The following is a 17,265-nucleotide window of genomic DNA, read 5'->3' as shown; positions in this document are numbered from 1 at the left end:
TGTGGAAGGAGAAATAGGTTACAAAGTGTTTAAGAATATCTAAGAATAGTCGCACTCTTTTGTTCGTAATGGGGCATTCAGGGAACCCAGGTCCCTCCCCAACCTCTCACCCGGAAATTTTGTCCAGCTGATCGGTGAGGCAGAAGCAAGACAAGCTGAGTTCCTGGAGGTTGTTCATCTGCTCATGATGAGTGAAAAAAGTTGAGAAGTTTCTCCCCTTACAGGATTTTAAAAGGATTTTAGACAGACTAAGTCTGTCCTGGTGGATCATCTGTGCCAAAAGGGTGCTGACTTCACTCAAATAAGCCTGACCTACTTCCAGGTGATCAGTGCATCCCAGATCCAGAAACTACAGGACACTTTTGTGGGCAGACACTTGATGAATTTGCAAATCTCTGCAGCAGAGATGCAAGGACCCAAGGCTCTGCTCAACTTTACTCGAAAGGAAAGAAAAGAGTTGCCTCGTTCTCAAGGTACCATCAAGGGAAATGTCCACTAACAATCCCATGCGTTCCCTGGATGGGCCGAGACTCAGACTCTAAATGTACAATTTCCAGGCACCTAACACTTCGCTTGGCTTCTTCTATTTTCAGGATAGAGTGCTGAGAGTAAACGCAAGACTGAAAACAAAATGGGAATGTGCTCCTGATCTCAGAGCATGTGGTTCTGCTGTCCGGGTCCTGCTTTAAATCCAGGACCCTCCGTTTTGGCCGTCTGCAGGAAGAGGAAGAGACAGAATATGAAAGGTGGCTGATTTTAATATAACCCAGCAACATCAATGAGGGGAAGGAGGGGCAAACCCTTTATCTTTGCTCTTCACTCTGTAAACAATCTACCAACAAATATTTTTTCGTACAAACTCAACATCTTTTATTGTTTTTCCCATCCTTTCTTCTCCTCTGATCCTCCCCAGTCTGGTGCCCATGTTGTTCTTCTATGTAATCATACCCAGTAGGTGAATCCATCAATAGTACTCTCAATCACCTCTATTCCATAATCACCTCTGTAAGACATTAGAGTCCTTAAGGTGACCCCAAGTGTTGGACCAACAACCTCACAGAGATCCTCAGCATTCACCATCAACCACCTTTGGGAGACTGTTAGGCCACCCCCTGCCTCAGGCTGCAGCATACCCTCCTGATGACTCACTATGTCTCTAGTGTACATAGGGTTACCGAGGGGAAGAGCTCTGGGCGGGGAGGATCTGCAGGACCATCAATCGTGGCTCCCAAGATTTCATAGTGTGACTCCCTTACACTCAACGGTCCGACATGGAGACAACGGGAGGGCCAAATCCTCACCATGGCCTTTAGTTTCATCTTCTGCCCACCCAAGAAGACAGTGATGAACAATGGAACAAAGAGGTCTCATGGGAGCTCCTCAAGAGCATGGATAGCTGCAGGCTCATCACTCAGCAGACTCCATGCAGCGAGCTCTACCAGTGTGGCTGGCACCTTTTGGTCCATCGACATGAACCTGCTTTAGGGTGAGGAACATTAACAAATCCTGAGAAGATTTTCACAGTCTCTTGCTTGCCACCAAAGATAGCAATAAATGAAATATGTATTGAACAAATATATGGTAAATCAAACAACCACTTCAAGAGACCTCTACTATAGACATGGAATAGAAATAGACTTGTATGTGTGTATAAATGTCTGTGTTGGTGTGTGTGTGTGTGTGTGTGGTGTCTGTCTGTCTGTGTGTGTATACACACACATATGTATTTAGATAAGATAAAATGCCATTTGAAATCAGCTGTAAGTCAGCATAAGGCAATGTCGACCACCCAGGCACCTGCCTCCCAATGTTTCATGTCAAAAGGATATAAACCAATCAGAAAGGAAGATGTAAATCTATACAGAAGCCACATCCTCATCGTTACTTAGAGACAGATAATGCCAAATCTTTAGTAGTGAGTAAAAGGAGAAAAGGCATGAAATCCCAGCACAAGATCTGTCATGCTCTCATCACTAGGCTTTGTGGCAAGCAAAGACAGACCAAGAAAAGCTGCAAGAGACACAGAGAAAGGAAGAGGCAAGGGACTTAAAGTTGGTCTGAAACTACAGTTAAAATGACTGAGCCCAGACTAAGTCTAAAAAAATACCAAAAAGGTGTCCCAGATAACAAGAGCAGGGACTATAGGGAAGGACCTCTAAAATACGTGTAATTTAAAGGGGTAGAGATGATCTTAGAATGTAGTCTTTGGGTTGGGTGCAGTGGCTCACGCCTGTAATCCCATCACTTTGGGAGGCCCGAGGCAGGAGGACCACTGAGCCCAGGAGTTTCAGACCAGCCTAGGCAATATAGTGAGACCTCGTCTCTACGAAAACTTAAAACAGTGGCCAAGTGTGGTGGTGTGCGCCTGTGGTCCCAGCTACTCGGGAGGCTGAGGTGGGAGGATCGCTGGAGCCCAGGAGGCAGAAGTTGCAGTGAGCCGAGATCACACCCCTGCACTCCAGCCTGGGAGACAGAGCGAGACTCTATCTCAAATTAAAATAAAATAAAATAAAATAAAAGTAGCCTTTGAAATCCACAGCTTCTGGGTAAGAGTAAGGGCAAACAGAAAGGGAGAAGCATGCTTTGCCACTTTGGTAATGATGGGGAAAAGAAACAAAAGGGGAAAATGAAGAATCTTGCAAGACATAAGAGAACCACAGAATCAGAGCACTCACAACTTCTTTGTCTGCTACCAAAACAAGCAAACGAAATCAGTAAATTTCAGGCCTGAATTTTTCTACACTGACAGAAAATAGCACCTTTAAAATAGGAATCTGGTAAAACAATCCAATATCATAAAAATGAACAAAAGGAAGGATAATTCCTTACAAAAACATTCCAGAAAGAGAAAAAGAGCAGAAGACAAAATTTCACACATATTAAACAACCATGAAACAGAAGGAAACTGTACGTCAACCCTGCAAACAGAATTAATTCCATTCAAACAAGCATTTGAGGATATAAAACCTGCCTTGAATTAGAATATTACTTAAAACTCTAAACTCAGAAATGGGCTGAGAAAAACGTCTGAAGTACTGATTTGATATCCAGCTCAGCCGATCCTTCACTAATATCACAGCTTATAGAAAAACAGACAGGAACTTAGGAAATTATGTACCCATCAGCCCTTCCTGAGGACTCCACTAGAGCAAGGGTCTGCAAACTATGGCCCACTGGTTGGAATATTTACTATATGGCTCTTTACAGAAAACATTTGCTAACTTATATTCTAAAGGGTAAACTGGGATTGTGATTCCACAGGTAATGACAGGAAAATCTTCCCTACAACATCTGATGGCAAGCATTTGGTATCTAATACTAAAATGAAGGTGAAGCAAGGAAAACGACTAACGTGCATTTATTTTATATTGTGGAAAAAAAGAAATAGTGCAAGTAAAATAAGAGAAGTGAGAGAGATAGAAAGAAAAAGAGAATAAACTTTTTTTTTTTTCATAAGGCAGTAGATGAGTGTTAAAAGGAGACTGGGGGTTAAAAACAAACTAGTGGACCAGATAGTAAAATGTTCAATAAGAAAGCAGGTGCTAAAAGTAATTTTTTTAATGACAAAGTTTACATGCTAACATTAAAATTGAAAATTCACAGTGAATATATAATACTTAGGAATACTTATGCACCAAATAACATAGCAACCACCTTTGTAATGCCAAAAGGTATGGAGACATCGAAGCACAGTAATAATAGGAGATTTAATACATGGCAAGTCTCAGTACAAGGCAAATCCAGTGGTACAATAAAGAGACCTATACCGAAAATGTAAACAACACAATTAATAAGATACATTGTGTGTGTGTATACACACATAGGCATACATACACACACATAAATCTACACCTTGGAAATAAAGAATATACCACCTTGTCAAAAGCTGATGGCACGTTAACAAAACGTGATCATAATTACCTCACAGTGAAGGCCTCGCTAATTTCCATAAAGTAGAAATATTACAACCAACCCTCTGCAATCACGATGCAACAAAAGTAGAACTTACTAACACAAACTGAAAGCACAAAGGCTCTTCTACCTGGAAAAAATGTTAAGTCTTCTATTAAGCAAATGTCGAGATAAAGACGAGATACCAACTGAAGTTACAGAAATATTTAAGAAGAGTGATAATAAGAGCTTACATATGAGACTCTGTAGAAGATAGTTAAAGCAGTGGTTGGAAGCAGATTCAGAGCGCTAAATACTCTCATCAATGAAAATGAATGAATAAAATTAGACAAATTAAAACATTCCCTCAAAAATCTAATAAAAGAACAACCCGGGAAACCAAAAGAAACACAAATAAAGAAATAACATAAAAGCAGAAATTGCCAGGCTTGGTGGCTCACACCTGTAATCCAACCACTTTGAGAGGCTGAGGCGGGAGGATCACTTGAGGCCAGGAGTTTGAGACCAGCCTGGGCAACATAAGGAGACCCTGCCTCTACAGTAATGATAATAATAATAATAATAATAATAATAATAATAATGATGATTCTTTAGCAGGGCGTGATGGAACATGCCTGTAGTCCTACTTACTGAGGAGGTGGAGGTGGGAAGATTGCTTGAGCCCAGGAGCTCAAGGCTGCAGTGAGCTGTGATCACAACGCTGCACTCCAGACTGAGTGACCCAGGGAGATTCGGTCATTAAAATGAATGAATGAATGAATGAATACATAAGCAGATGTTAATAAGATACATAGTAGAAAAACAATGTGTGTATATTTATTAAATCAAAATCCTGGTTTTTTTTTTAATGGACAAACTCACTAGGTAGATTAATGAAGGAAGAAAGGGAGAGAGCACAAATATACAAAATAATAAACGACAAATGATAATCATTTAAACAGAAAAAATTAGGTTGCTTTTCAAACCTGTGTATAAAGAAATTAAAAATACACATGAAATAAATAATGTCCTAGGAAAATACAGATTATCAAGATTTTTACTCTAATGCTGGAAGGCTTAACTTGGCCAATTTTCACAGAAAAAAAATGGAAAAAGTTATTAAGGAATAACTCCCAAGAAGCACCTGGCTCAGATGCTATTACAGGTCAATTCTACTAAACCTTCAAAGATCAGATAATACCAGAGTGCCAATGCTCTATAAATTATTCAACAGCATTATAAAGGAAATTTTCATAACTTCCTTTATGAAGCAAGTGTGACATGGATAGATAAGTGTAGATGCAAAAATGCTAGATAAAATATTAGCAAACAACATCCAACAACATATTTAAAAAATCATAATATACTTTGGCAAAGTGGGATTTATCCCATCAATACAGATTGGCTCAATATTAGAACGTACCTTGATATCATCCACCATATTAATATACTTAAAGACAAATATCATATGGTTATCACCACAGATGTTGAAAAAGCCTTTGGAAAAATTCAACACCTCTTTATGTTAAAAAATAGAAAAGCCTTAAGAAAATAGGCACCACAGGATGCTTTCTTAACATGATAAAACATATATACCTAAGTCCTAATGCTAGTAACTTATTTAATAGGGTTGGGGGGGGGGCACTCGAAGCTTTCCCTTGGGATCAGGAACAAGGAAAGCATGCCTACTACTACCTCACACCTATTCAAACTTGCATTACAAGTATTAGTCAACTGAGCAGAGAAATAGATCATTTTCCTAGGAATGAATAAGAAGAACTAAAAAGCACAGCAAAGGAAACAATCAACAAAATGAAATGGCAACTTACACATTGGGAGCAAATACTTGCAAAACATATATATGAATAAGGGGTTAGCATCCAAATTTCGTAAGGAAATCATACAACTCCATAGCAGAAAAACAATCAAATTTAAACAACGGGCAAAGGACCTGAGTAGACATTTCTCCAAAGAAGACATACACACTGACTAACAGGTGTATGAAAAAGTGCTCAACATCATTAATCATCACGAAAATGCAGATAAAAGCTACTATTAGGCAACACCATACAACCATTAGGATAGCTATTATCAAAAAGCCAAGAGATGGCAAACATTGCCGAGTGTGTGGAGAAAAGGGAACCCTTGTACACTGTTGACGGGAATGTAGATAGGGACAACCATTATGGAAAACAGTATGGAGGTACCTAAAGAAATAGATTTTTTTTCTGTTTTAGTAATAAAATGGTAGTTCTACATTTTTCTATTTTAGAAAAAAATATGGTAGTGAAAAACAGAACTATCATATGACCCAGCAACTGCTTTTCTGGGTATCTACTTAAAGGAAATAAAATAACCACCTTTTAAAAGTAGCTGATCTTTGAAAAGTATCTGAACTCCCATGTTCACTGCAGCATTAATCACAATAGCCAAGATATGGAAACAACCTAGGTGTCCATCAAGGGACAGATGGATACAGAAAATGTGTTGTATGTATACACTTTAAAAAGGAGATCTTGCCATTTGCCAAAACATGGATGAATCTGGAGGACATTATGCTGTAACAATGAAATAATAGTGAAATAATCCAGATACAGAAAGAGAAATATTGCATGATCTCACTTATATGTGGAATCTTAAAAAATAAAAGTAAAACAAAACTCAAATATACAGAGATACAGGATAAAGCAGTGGTTATCAGGGTCGGGGTGGGGAGGAGGGGATGGGAGGAGGAAAGCGGGAGATGTAGGTCAGAGGATGCAAAGTAGCAGATATGTAGGATGAAAGAGACTAGAGATCTAGTGCACAACATGCTGGAATACAGTTTGTACAATTGTACTATTAAATATGATGTGGGATTTCTGCTAAATGAATAGATTTTAGATACGATGTGGGATTTCTGCTAAATGAATAGATTTTAGCGCCTACTGCTACCAAAACCAAAAACGGGTCACTATGTGACATAATGGGTTACATTAATTTGTTCCACTATAGTTAACTATTTTACTATCCATACGTGTCCCATAACACCGTGTTGTATACCTTAGATATACACAATAAAACTTACTTTTTACAAAGAGAAGTAAAGCCATCTCTATATGCAGATGATATTATAGTATACCTGAAAAACCCTATAGAAACGATGATAAATCAACTGAACCAGTAAAAGAAGTCATTAAGGTAGCAAAATATAAAATTAACACACAAAAAATCAGCAGTCTTTTAATACACACACAAAAAATAAGCAGCTGGAGGATACATTCACAGACAAAGCCCCATATACACTAGCAACAAGGATTAAAGTTTAGGAATAAACTTGATAACAACATTTATACAAGAAAAATTTTTAAATATGCCTGAATGACACCACAGAAGACTTGAACAAATGGAAACACATACGCTATCTGAGATGGTCTGAATGTTTGTGTACCCCCAAAATTACTATCTTGAAATTTTTTATTTTTATTTTTATTTTATTTTATTTTATTATTATTACACTTTAAGTTTTAGGGTACATGTGCACAATGTGCAGGATAGGAAATTTTACCCGCAAGCTGAAGCCATTAGGAGGTGGGGCCTTTTGAGAGGCGACTAGGTCATAAGGGTGGAGCCCTTATGAATGGGATTAGTTCTCTCATAAAAGAGGCTTCAGAGAGCTAGCTGCCTTGTCCCTTCCACCATGTTGAGGATACAATTAGAAAGTACCATCGATGAGGAAGAGGGCCCTCACCAGACACCAAATCAGCCAGAATCTTTATCTTGGACTTGTCAGTCTCCAGAGCTGCAAGAAATAAATTTCTGTTGTTTATAAAGTACCTAGTCTATGGTATTTTGTAATAGCAGCCCAAACAGACTAAGTCACTGTCCTAGATGGAATAATCCAGCATTAAAAAGACGTCGGTTCTTCCTAAATTGGTGTATAAATTTAATTCAGTCGCAAAAACGCCAGCACACATTTTTATGCATTTAGGCAAATTGATAATAAAGTTAATATATTTGTGAAAACATGCAAGCATAGCCAGGAAACACGTGAAAAAGAAAATCTATGAGAGGGGACTTATGATATCAGCCAGAAAAGCACACTATAAAGCCTCTGTAATCACGACATTGTGGCACTGGTGCAAGAATAGACTAATAGCCCAGTGGACTAGAATAGAAAACTCAGAAATACAACCAAATCATATGACAGTTAGTACATGATAAAGATGGCACACAAACTCTTTAGGGCAAAGATGGACATTTAATAAATGGTCCTGGAACAACTGAGACGTCTGGAAAAATAAAGGTAGATCCATATAACACAGCATGCACAAGAATAAACTGCAAATGGGTTAGGGATCTAAACATAACAAATGAAACCATGTAAGTTCTTGAAGAAAACATGGCAGTGGCCGGGGGAGGGGGGTGGCTCACGCCTATAATCCCAGCACTTTGGGAGGCTGAAGCGGGTGGATTGCCTGAGGTCCGGAGTTTGAGACCAGCCTGGCCAAAATGGTGAAACCCCGTCTCTACTAAAAATACGAAAATGAGCCAGGCGAGGTGGCTGGCGGCTGTAATCCCAGCTACTCGAGAGGCTGAGACAGAAGAATTGCTTGAACCTGGGAGGCAGAGGTTGCAGTGAGCCGAGATCGCGCCACTGCACTCCAGCCTGGACGACAAAGCGAGACTCCATGTCAACCAAAGAAAAGAAAGAAAAAGAAAAGAAAAGAAAAGAAAACAAAACATGGCAGAACCCCACTGTAGGGAAAAGCTTTCTAACTAGGATTCAAATTCCGGAGGCAATGAAAGAAAAAAATAATCAATCGATTTGACCACATAAGGATAAACGAAAGTGATGCAAATGCATCATAAATAAATCAAAAGGCAACTGACAAATTGGTGTAAAGTACTTGCAGCATATATCGCAGACAACTGGATAAGATTCCAAATATATAGAGAACTCTTAAATATTGAGGGATGAAGGACCACAACAGCAATAGAAATATGGGGGAAAGATATGAACAGATAATTCCAACTAAAAGTATAAAAACAGTCCTCAAATATATGATAAGTGTCAAAACTTGCTCATAGTTAGACAAAGGTATATTACAGAAACAGCGAGACACCATTTCTCACCTAACCCGTAGAAAAAAGTTTCAAAAGTAAGGCAACATGTTCTGTTAGTGAGGCTGTGGGGAAATTGTCATTCTCATATATTGCTAATGGAAATGAAAACCAGTACAGTCCTTCTGGAGAGAAACTTGGAAACACCTAAGAAAACTACATGTGCACTTAACTTTTGGCCCAATAATCCTACTAGTGGGAATATACCTTGAAGGTACATTTCTACCAATACAAAAAAAAAAAAAATCATGTCCAGGGTTATTCGCGGGAGTAATGTCTGTAACTGCAAAATCTTGGAAGGAATTTAAAAGCCCATACAGGCCAGGCACCACGGCTCATGCCTGTAATCTCAGCACTTTGGAGACCAAGGCAGGAGGATCACTGGAGGCCAGGAGATCCAGACCAGTCTGGGCAACATAGCGAGGCCCCGTATCGACAAAAAATTAAAAAAATAAATAAAAAGTCTTTAATTAGCCAGGCATGGTGGCACACACCTGTAGTCCTAGCCACTTGGGAGACTGAGGCAGTTGTTAATTGCTTGAGCCCAGGAGTTTGAGGTTACCAGGAGCTATGATTGTGCCACTGCACTTCAGTCAGCCTGGGTTATAGAGCGAGACCTGGTTTCTGTATTAAAAACAAAATGCCCAAACATAGGCGAATGGTCGAATAAACTATGTGTGGCACAGCCACACAATGGAGTACAATGCAGCTGTAAAAACGAACGACGAAGATCTCTGTGAAACAATATGGAGTGATTTCCAAGAATGCTGTTAAGTAGGAAAGGCAAAGTGCAAAGGAACATGTATAGTATGCTATCCTTCGTGTAAGAAGGGAATATGAGAAAACATGTATGTATCTGCTCATTTGGGCAAAATAAATACAGGAAAGGTTAAACCAGAAACCAAAGGGACTGATTACCCTACAGGGAGGGCCAGGGAAAGAAGTGGAAAGAAATGGGGAATGGGAACAGGGTAGAAGGGATGACGAAGGAATGACATTTCTCCGAGTATAGCTTTTTGTATAACCCTGACTCTTTGGATCATAGTAATGATGCACATACCCAAAACATAAATAAAAAATTAAAATCAACCAGGATATTGGGGTGAGGGTACCCCAAATCAAACAGAAACAGGTTCAACTAACAATATTACAAATGAGTGTCTTAACCACGCTGAAGGAGAGAGGAAGAAAAGATCTAAGATACATAACTTTGGAGAGCAGTATTTTGACTATATCCTCTAAGGCCAAAGACAAAAACAACTGTACAAAAATATAAGCTATTAATATGTTTGCAACAGGGGCATTTGTTAGCAATTCAGATGCTACTTTATGTACCTACTGACCAGAAATAAACAGGTATGTAAACTATTTGATAATGAAAGCCAGGTCGGAGAACGAATCTACAAATAAGTCTAGAATGATTGGAATTGAAAGTATCAATACAAGCTCCTGGCTTTTAATAGCTATGCATACAGATAGATACCAAAATAAATGTGGATGTGTCTATAGGCATGGGTGTATACATACATTATTTCCTAACCCTCTCCATAGAGAGAGCCTTAGCAGCAATGAAACGCCATTAATAATGAACACACACCGAGATACTGGTTGGTAAATATCATTCCCCAAGAAAGGGAACCGGGGCTCCTCGTAGAAGTTGTTTTAATCCAGGGCGATAAGGGGTGTGTGTGTGTGAGGGCAGGGGGGCACACACATGCTGAATCTGAACATCTTATTGTGCCAGAAAAAGGTACCAAAAAAGGATAGGGTCATATCAAAAGACCACAGAACCAACCAAAATGACTTCCCAATGGCCAAGGCTAGAACAGTTCAAAGAACAAAATAATGATATAATTAGATTAAATTTTTATTTTATTTTATTGCAAGTTCCAGGATACATGTGCAGGATGTGCAGGTTCATTACATAGGTAAACCTGCGCCCTGGTGGTTTGCTGCACCCATCAACCCATCACCTAGGTATTAAGCCTGGCATGTATAACATAATTATTCAAGAGCCCATACTGAGATAAATAAATTGAAGAAATAAATGATGAGGGAGTAAAGATAGCTCTTCCTTACAGAGGAATTCCAATTAATAAATGTAGCAGAAATTAGGAAAACAGAAAATCACCATTAGGTAATATTTGCTGTAGGCAAGATCCCTAGACAGATTTTAACAGTAGTGGGTCAAAGTCTGCGAAGAAACAGGAATATAAGAGGATCTATTGTGTTTCTTCTTAAAGAACTTTTCACACTATATTTATTACTAACAAAGAAGAAAATAGTAGCATTACACTGGGGCAGCATAACTCCCACCACTTTAACCAAGTGATCAAGGTGAGCACCACCAGTAATACAACTTATGGATGTCATGTACCCCTGACATGATCCACATAGAAGGGAACGAAATCACGTTTGTGGTAATGTCGCATAAGACCTAAAATTAGAGGTCCAATTATATGGATGCCTTGACATCTGGGGTAGAACAGGAGGACCCTGAATGGCCTCACCACAAGTTATCTTCCCTATTGGGTTCCCAGGGAGAAAGGCCCCCTGGCCAAAGTACCCTCCTTATTATCATGTTGAACAGACACAGTGCCTGCTTATCTCTGGGTAGCATGTTTCAGGTCCCCACCAGCCTGCAGAATTATTCAAACAAGCCAATCGTCCTACCGTGAACCAACGGTCACTTCATCCTCTGGTTACTACAAAGACTTCCCCCTGAAAGCCCCTGCTTGTTCACTCTCTTCCAGAGTGTGACACTGTGTGGCTCTACCTGGCGTGAGGTGCCCTCCTCTCTCCAGTTGTGAGTAAATGTTACTAATAAATTGCTGTGGATTCCGTCTGTCCAGTATAGGGTACCATGTGTTCAGCCGCCCTCATAACACTAGGGTGGGAATCCCTCCCTCACCACTGGGAAAGGGAGGAGAATAAAACAGGTGTGCTTGCTACAAATGCACAACTTCAATCTAATCATAAGAAAACATGAGACAAACACAAATTGAGAGACATGCCACAAAATACCTGACTGGTATCTCCAAAAGTGTCAGGGCTGTGGAAGACCAATAAAGATTGAGGAAATGTCAGCCTGGAGGAGACTAAGGAGAAATGAAGACCAAATGCAGTGAAGCGTCCTGGATAAGATCCTAGAATAGAAAAAGGACATCAGTGAGATATCTGGTGAAATTCACATAAAATCTGTAGATTAGTTAATAGTACTACATCAATGTTAACTGTTGGTAATTAACATCGATGTAGTAATGTTAATTAGTACATCAATGTAATGTAGTAGTTAGTTTTGGTAATTTTTCTATGGTTATATAAGATGTTAACATTAAGGAAATCCAGGCGAGGGCTCTCTGTATAATCATTTTTGTAACTTTTCTGTAAGTCTAAAATTATTTCAGAGTAAAGAATTTTAAAAGACAAAATCAGTGGCTAAAGGGCTGGCAACCTATAAACCACACTGCTTAACAATAACCAATAGAAACATAGTTAGAAGGATGCATACAAAGAGGGATACATGCTCATACCACATGATTCATTAAAAAGATTATAAGAGATGAAAGCCCAGTCATCTTCAACACATAGGTGAATATGTATTTACTCTTCAGATGAGGAAAGCATTTTTAAGCATAAAAGGAATGAAATACAATAGAAAGAAAAATATCTATACAATCCAATATTTACAATTTAAAGCCCGCCATATCAAAATTAACCATAAACAAAACTAAGATGCAAAAGAGAAATATAACTTTTTGAAGAAGAAGAGAAAACCTGCCTGAGAAATTGCAAAGAGAGAACATGAAGTGATTAGCCATACAATTGAACCTAATCACACGTGAAGATAAGGGATACATAGAGAGTGGACTGGAGAGCGGACCACTGAGCAATCCAGCCGGATTTGCCTTTCCTATGAATCCCTAAACCTTGACCCTAGGTAATGTAGGCCAAAAAAGGCCTAGTTTATATAAAATTTATAGAAGGGCCGGGCACGGAGGCTCACGCCTGTAATCCCAGCACTTTGGAAGGCCGAGGCGGTGGATCACCTGAGGTCGGGAGTTGGAGACCAGCCTAACCAATATGGAGAAACCCCCTCTCTACTAAAAATACAAAAATTAGCCTGGCATGATGGCGCATGCCTGTAATCCCAGGTACTTGGGAGTGAGGCAGGAGAATCGCTTGAACCTGGGAGGTGGGGGTTGTGGTGAGCCGAGATCGCGACATTACGCCCCAGCCTGGGCAACAAGAGCCAAACTCAGTCTCAAAAAAAAAAAAAAAAAGGCAAAAAAGAAAAGAAAGGAAATTTATGGAAAAGATATTGTAATTTACCTAATTGGAAGAAGACTTGGAACCAACCTGGGAGCTACACTTCCCCTCAGAATCTTGCCACAAACAAGACGCAATCTTGTGGGTGGGGCCCAGCGTCTTATGGGTTCCTTCTCAAAGCAGTGGGGAGAGGGCTTCAATTGGCTCAGCTTGGTCAGGTGACCTCCTTTGACCAATCATCTCCATACTGGGAGGCGGAGCCAGATTCCTGCCCCTCCCCCTCCTGGAGCTGGCGGGACGGGGAGCAGGGAAGGAGAAGCGGTTTCGAGAAACCAAGGGTGGGAGAGCGGGAGGGGCAGGAAGGATTGTGGGACAGGCGGGTGGGAGTGTGTGAGGTGGAAAGGGAGGGGTGTTCTGATTATAAGCCTGCCCCACCCGCTGATTTCGTCTTAGGTGAAAAGTGAGGCACAATGCCATTGTGTATGGCCTGGGCACTGGCCAGCCAGGGTTTCTTTGCTTTCTTTCTTTCTTTTTTTTTCTTTTCTTTTTTCTTTTTTTTTTTTTTTTTTTTTTGAGACGGCGTCTCGCTCTGTTGCCCAGGCTGGAGTGCACTGGCGGGATCCCATCTCATGCAACCTCTGCCTCCCGGGTTCAAGCGATTCTCCTACCTCAGCCTCCCGAGTAGCTGGCATTACAGGCGCCTGCCACCACGCCCGGCTGTTTTTTCTATTTTCAGTGGAGACGGGGTTTTACCATGTTAGCCAGGATGGTCTCCCTCTCTTGACCTCGTAATCCACCCGACTCGGCCTCACAAAGTGCTGGGATTACAGGCGTGAGCCACCGCGCCTGGCCCCAGCGAGGGTTTCTACCAGGCCACGTCTCAACACAGACAGTTAAAAGCTCAAATTTAGTGGACGTGTAGCAGGGGATGCTTACTTAAAAAACGCACGGCCACTTGATGGCAAAAGGCTGTCAGATATTAGTGTCTCTGGTTCTCTGATATATTAAAGAAGGAACTGAGTCCTGACCAAAGATAGGAAAAATGTGTTGTCCTCTGCAGTGAAGCCAATAGAGCATTTACACTGATGCCTGGCAAAGGCGGCACAAAGGAGAAGACTTCCACCCATCTAATAATACTATCAATTGCAAAGCAGCCAATATTTGTTTGAATGTCCAACCCTCAGCCCACACTCCTGATTCCACTTCTTCCCTATTTGATTTTTCCCCCCACAGTCATCTTCTGGAATACAATATATTTTACTCATATGCTGTTTTTGTTTTTTATTGTCTGTCTCCCATGGTGGAAAAATACAAATTCCAGAAGGGCAAATATCTTTGCCTATTGCTCATTAATGTATCCTAAGTGCCTATAACAATGCCTGCTTCAGTGGATACTTTGAATGAATAAATGGATTTTTCTCCAGCCACACTAGCCTCCTTTTTGTTGCTCTAACACTAGCTCAGCAAGCATACTCCCATACCGTTGAGTGTTTTTCTGTAACAGCCTGGCCTTAGATATCCCTATAGCTACCTTCCTTACTTAGCGTACATCTCTGATCACCTTATCAGACATGTGGTACTTTTCTTCATGACAGTTAGCATGTCACTGTGTTGTTTTTGTTTTGTTTTGTTGTTTTCTTTTACTCTAATTACAGGTAAAGAAGCAGATCAGCTATGTCTGTTTTAATTTTTGCAGTACAGTGTCATCTTTCAGTAGATGGGGTAATGGGCATCAGGTATCTTAGGATTGAATCCGTGGCATTACCACTTTGTAGCTAAATAACCTTGGCCAGGTAAATTCTTCCAAGCTTTTATTATCCATCTTTAAACTGGGAATAGTAATAACTTTAACCTCATAAGGTTGTGATGACATTTCATTAAGATAGTCCATATTCAGTCATGCACCACATAATGACTTTTTGTTCAATGATAGACCACATATATGATGGTGGTCCCATCATATCATAAGGTGATATGTGCAGATTCCTGTTCTGATACCATCCTAGCAAACTAGATTGCTGGTTCACCTTGCCTCTTCACAGACGGCTGGGGGTGGGAGCTGAACTTCTACCCTAGCCCCCCTGAGAACATTTCCAATAAAAAAGGGGGCATCAATTCACCACACTTTGTTACCTCAGAGGTGGGGTCGGGGAGTATAGGCACAGTTCTTTGCTAGGCTTTAGGGAAAGGGGAACTGGACGGCTGACTCAATGTTTTGTTGCTGCAGTGTGGTGGGGCAGAAGCCTAGGTCCCCACTGGTCTCTGAGAACATCAGGGGAAGGAGGGGGAAAGGAGACTGCCAACAAACCCTGCCTCCCACCACCTGATTCCATCTTGATGATGGGTGGACGAGGAGGCACAGCTCTCCATAGGGCCTAGCTTGCACAGAATGCCTGAGCGGGAAATCAGAGTGTCGATTAGCCCCACCTCACACCACTTCATTGAGTTTGGATGAGTGTAAAGGTTCAACTTTCCACTGGGCATCACTGACACCAGAGATGGGGATAAATGGAATGCTTACTAGTCCCAACTTGGACTGCCTTGTTCAGTGTTATTGATGTCAGGTGAAGGTGAAGGCTCATCTTGCTGCTGGACACCACTGACACTACCCTGACAAGTGAATTGGATCATCACCATCTGCCTCAGAGAGGCAGGATAGAAGACAAGTTTCCTTCTTGTTCCCTGAAACCTTGGGGGGTGGGGGAGGTAAGGTTTTTCCATTGTTGTTTGTCTAGTGTAGGGGAGGGGAATTTGTCACAAAGGTTTTTCAGTTTTTAGATCACGTGTTTTCCGGTCTTTTGGCAGAGGAAATAGGCTTTTCTTGGAGCTTTGTGTCTGCCATTGTTGGTGGTTCTGGACTGGGGGCTTCTGCGGTGCCCTGTCTGGGATATTGGGTGGAAATAGAAAAACCAAGGGAATGCGCTGCCTGTGTTCTTGCTCGAGTCCTGAGAGCACGAGTCGGTCTGCTTTCCCCTTTCCACGTTTCAGAGCTTTCTTTGCTGGTTTGCTGTTATATTCAGGGTGTTCTGATGTAGAGGGACCATCTGGGAGGAAAGGGCAAACTCCAGCTTGGCCAGAACTGGAGGTCTCTAGGATGTTTATTTTTGAGAATTTTATTTTGACGTCTCTTGTGGGCCTACCAAGATCTGACCATCTCGTGATCATCTATTGGTTGCAGAGCAAGCAGTTCCTCGATTAGTAGATGTAATCATAAACTTGCCTTTGTGATCTTTTTCTTCTTCCTGAACTTCCTGATTTCTGAACTCCTATGACTCATGATGCATTCTCAATAAAATCTGCCATATTAAATTCATTTTCTAAGCTTTTGTGTTTCCAAGTATGCCTATTTAACTCTCTGAGACATATTTATTTATTTTTTAATATTTGTTTCTCTCAGCAGTGACCAAACACTAGTTGCAAACTGGTAAGTTTTCCTTACACAAGACTTTTTTACAAGTCAGAGTCTGAAAGGTCTGGCCTGACTTGCCGATGGAATCTATGTGAATGAAAAGGCCATCTCTATGGAAGATACTGGTAAACTCTTTTGTCAGCTTAGAGCCTGTTGTCCTGGCTTTGCTCACAAGGTTTGACACTGAAAGACTGTGAAACCTTCTGAATGTGAAATAGTGTATTGGAAATGTTTCTTGTTTAATTAATTCCATAGGTTGGGGGTCATGACATTCTAAAGTAAATAAGAAAGGAGACTATTTTCTGAAGAATAGAAAAGGTGCATATTAAAATCATTACACTGACCAAGTATCCACTCTCAGGCATCTTCTTACAGTGACTTCTTAATACAGGCCAATATCTCTGATGAATATCGATGCAAAAATCCTGAACTAAATACTAGCAAACCCAACTCAACAATACATCAGAAAGATCGTTCATCATGACCAAGTGGGATTTATCCCTGGGATGCGAGGATGGTTCAACATATGCAACTCAATCAATGTGACACATCACATCAACAGAATGAAAGATAAAAACCATATGATTATTTCA

General features: G+C 40.6%; 1 protein-coding gene across 2 annotated transcripts in view; it reads right to left on the bottom strand.

Annotated features, from left to right (window-relative positions):
* The window catches only part of LOC129523474 (nuclear RNA export factor 2), a 64,558-nt gene extending 51,088 nt beyond the window's left edge, over positions 1-13,470 (bottom strand). Inside the window, exons 1-2 of one of the 2 annotated variants that reach the window (XM_055376606.1) lie at positions 13,327-13,470; positions 12,019-12,140 (exon numbers count right to left, since the gene is read on the bottom strand). The gene's annotated coding sequence lies outside the window, so the exon portion shown is untranslated. The remainder of the gene's footprint in view (positions 1-12,018; positions 12,141-13,326) is intronic. The other variant, XM_055376605.1, reaches the window with a different exon arrangement.
* Positions 13,471-17,265: the final 3,795 nt, after the last annotated feature.

This window comes from Gorilla gorilla, chromosome X (genome assembly GCF_029281585.2).
Source record: "Gorilla gorilla gorilla isolate KB3781 chromosome X, NHGRI_mGorGor1-v2.1_pri, whole genome shotgun sequence".
Lineage (NCBI taxonomy): Eukaryota > Metazoa > Chordata > Mammalia > Primates > Hominidae > Gorilla > Gorilla gorilla.
The sequence above is the reverse complement of the archived record's forward strand: the minus strand, read 5'-3'. Positions and strand labels throughout refer to the sequence as shown.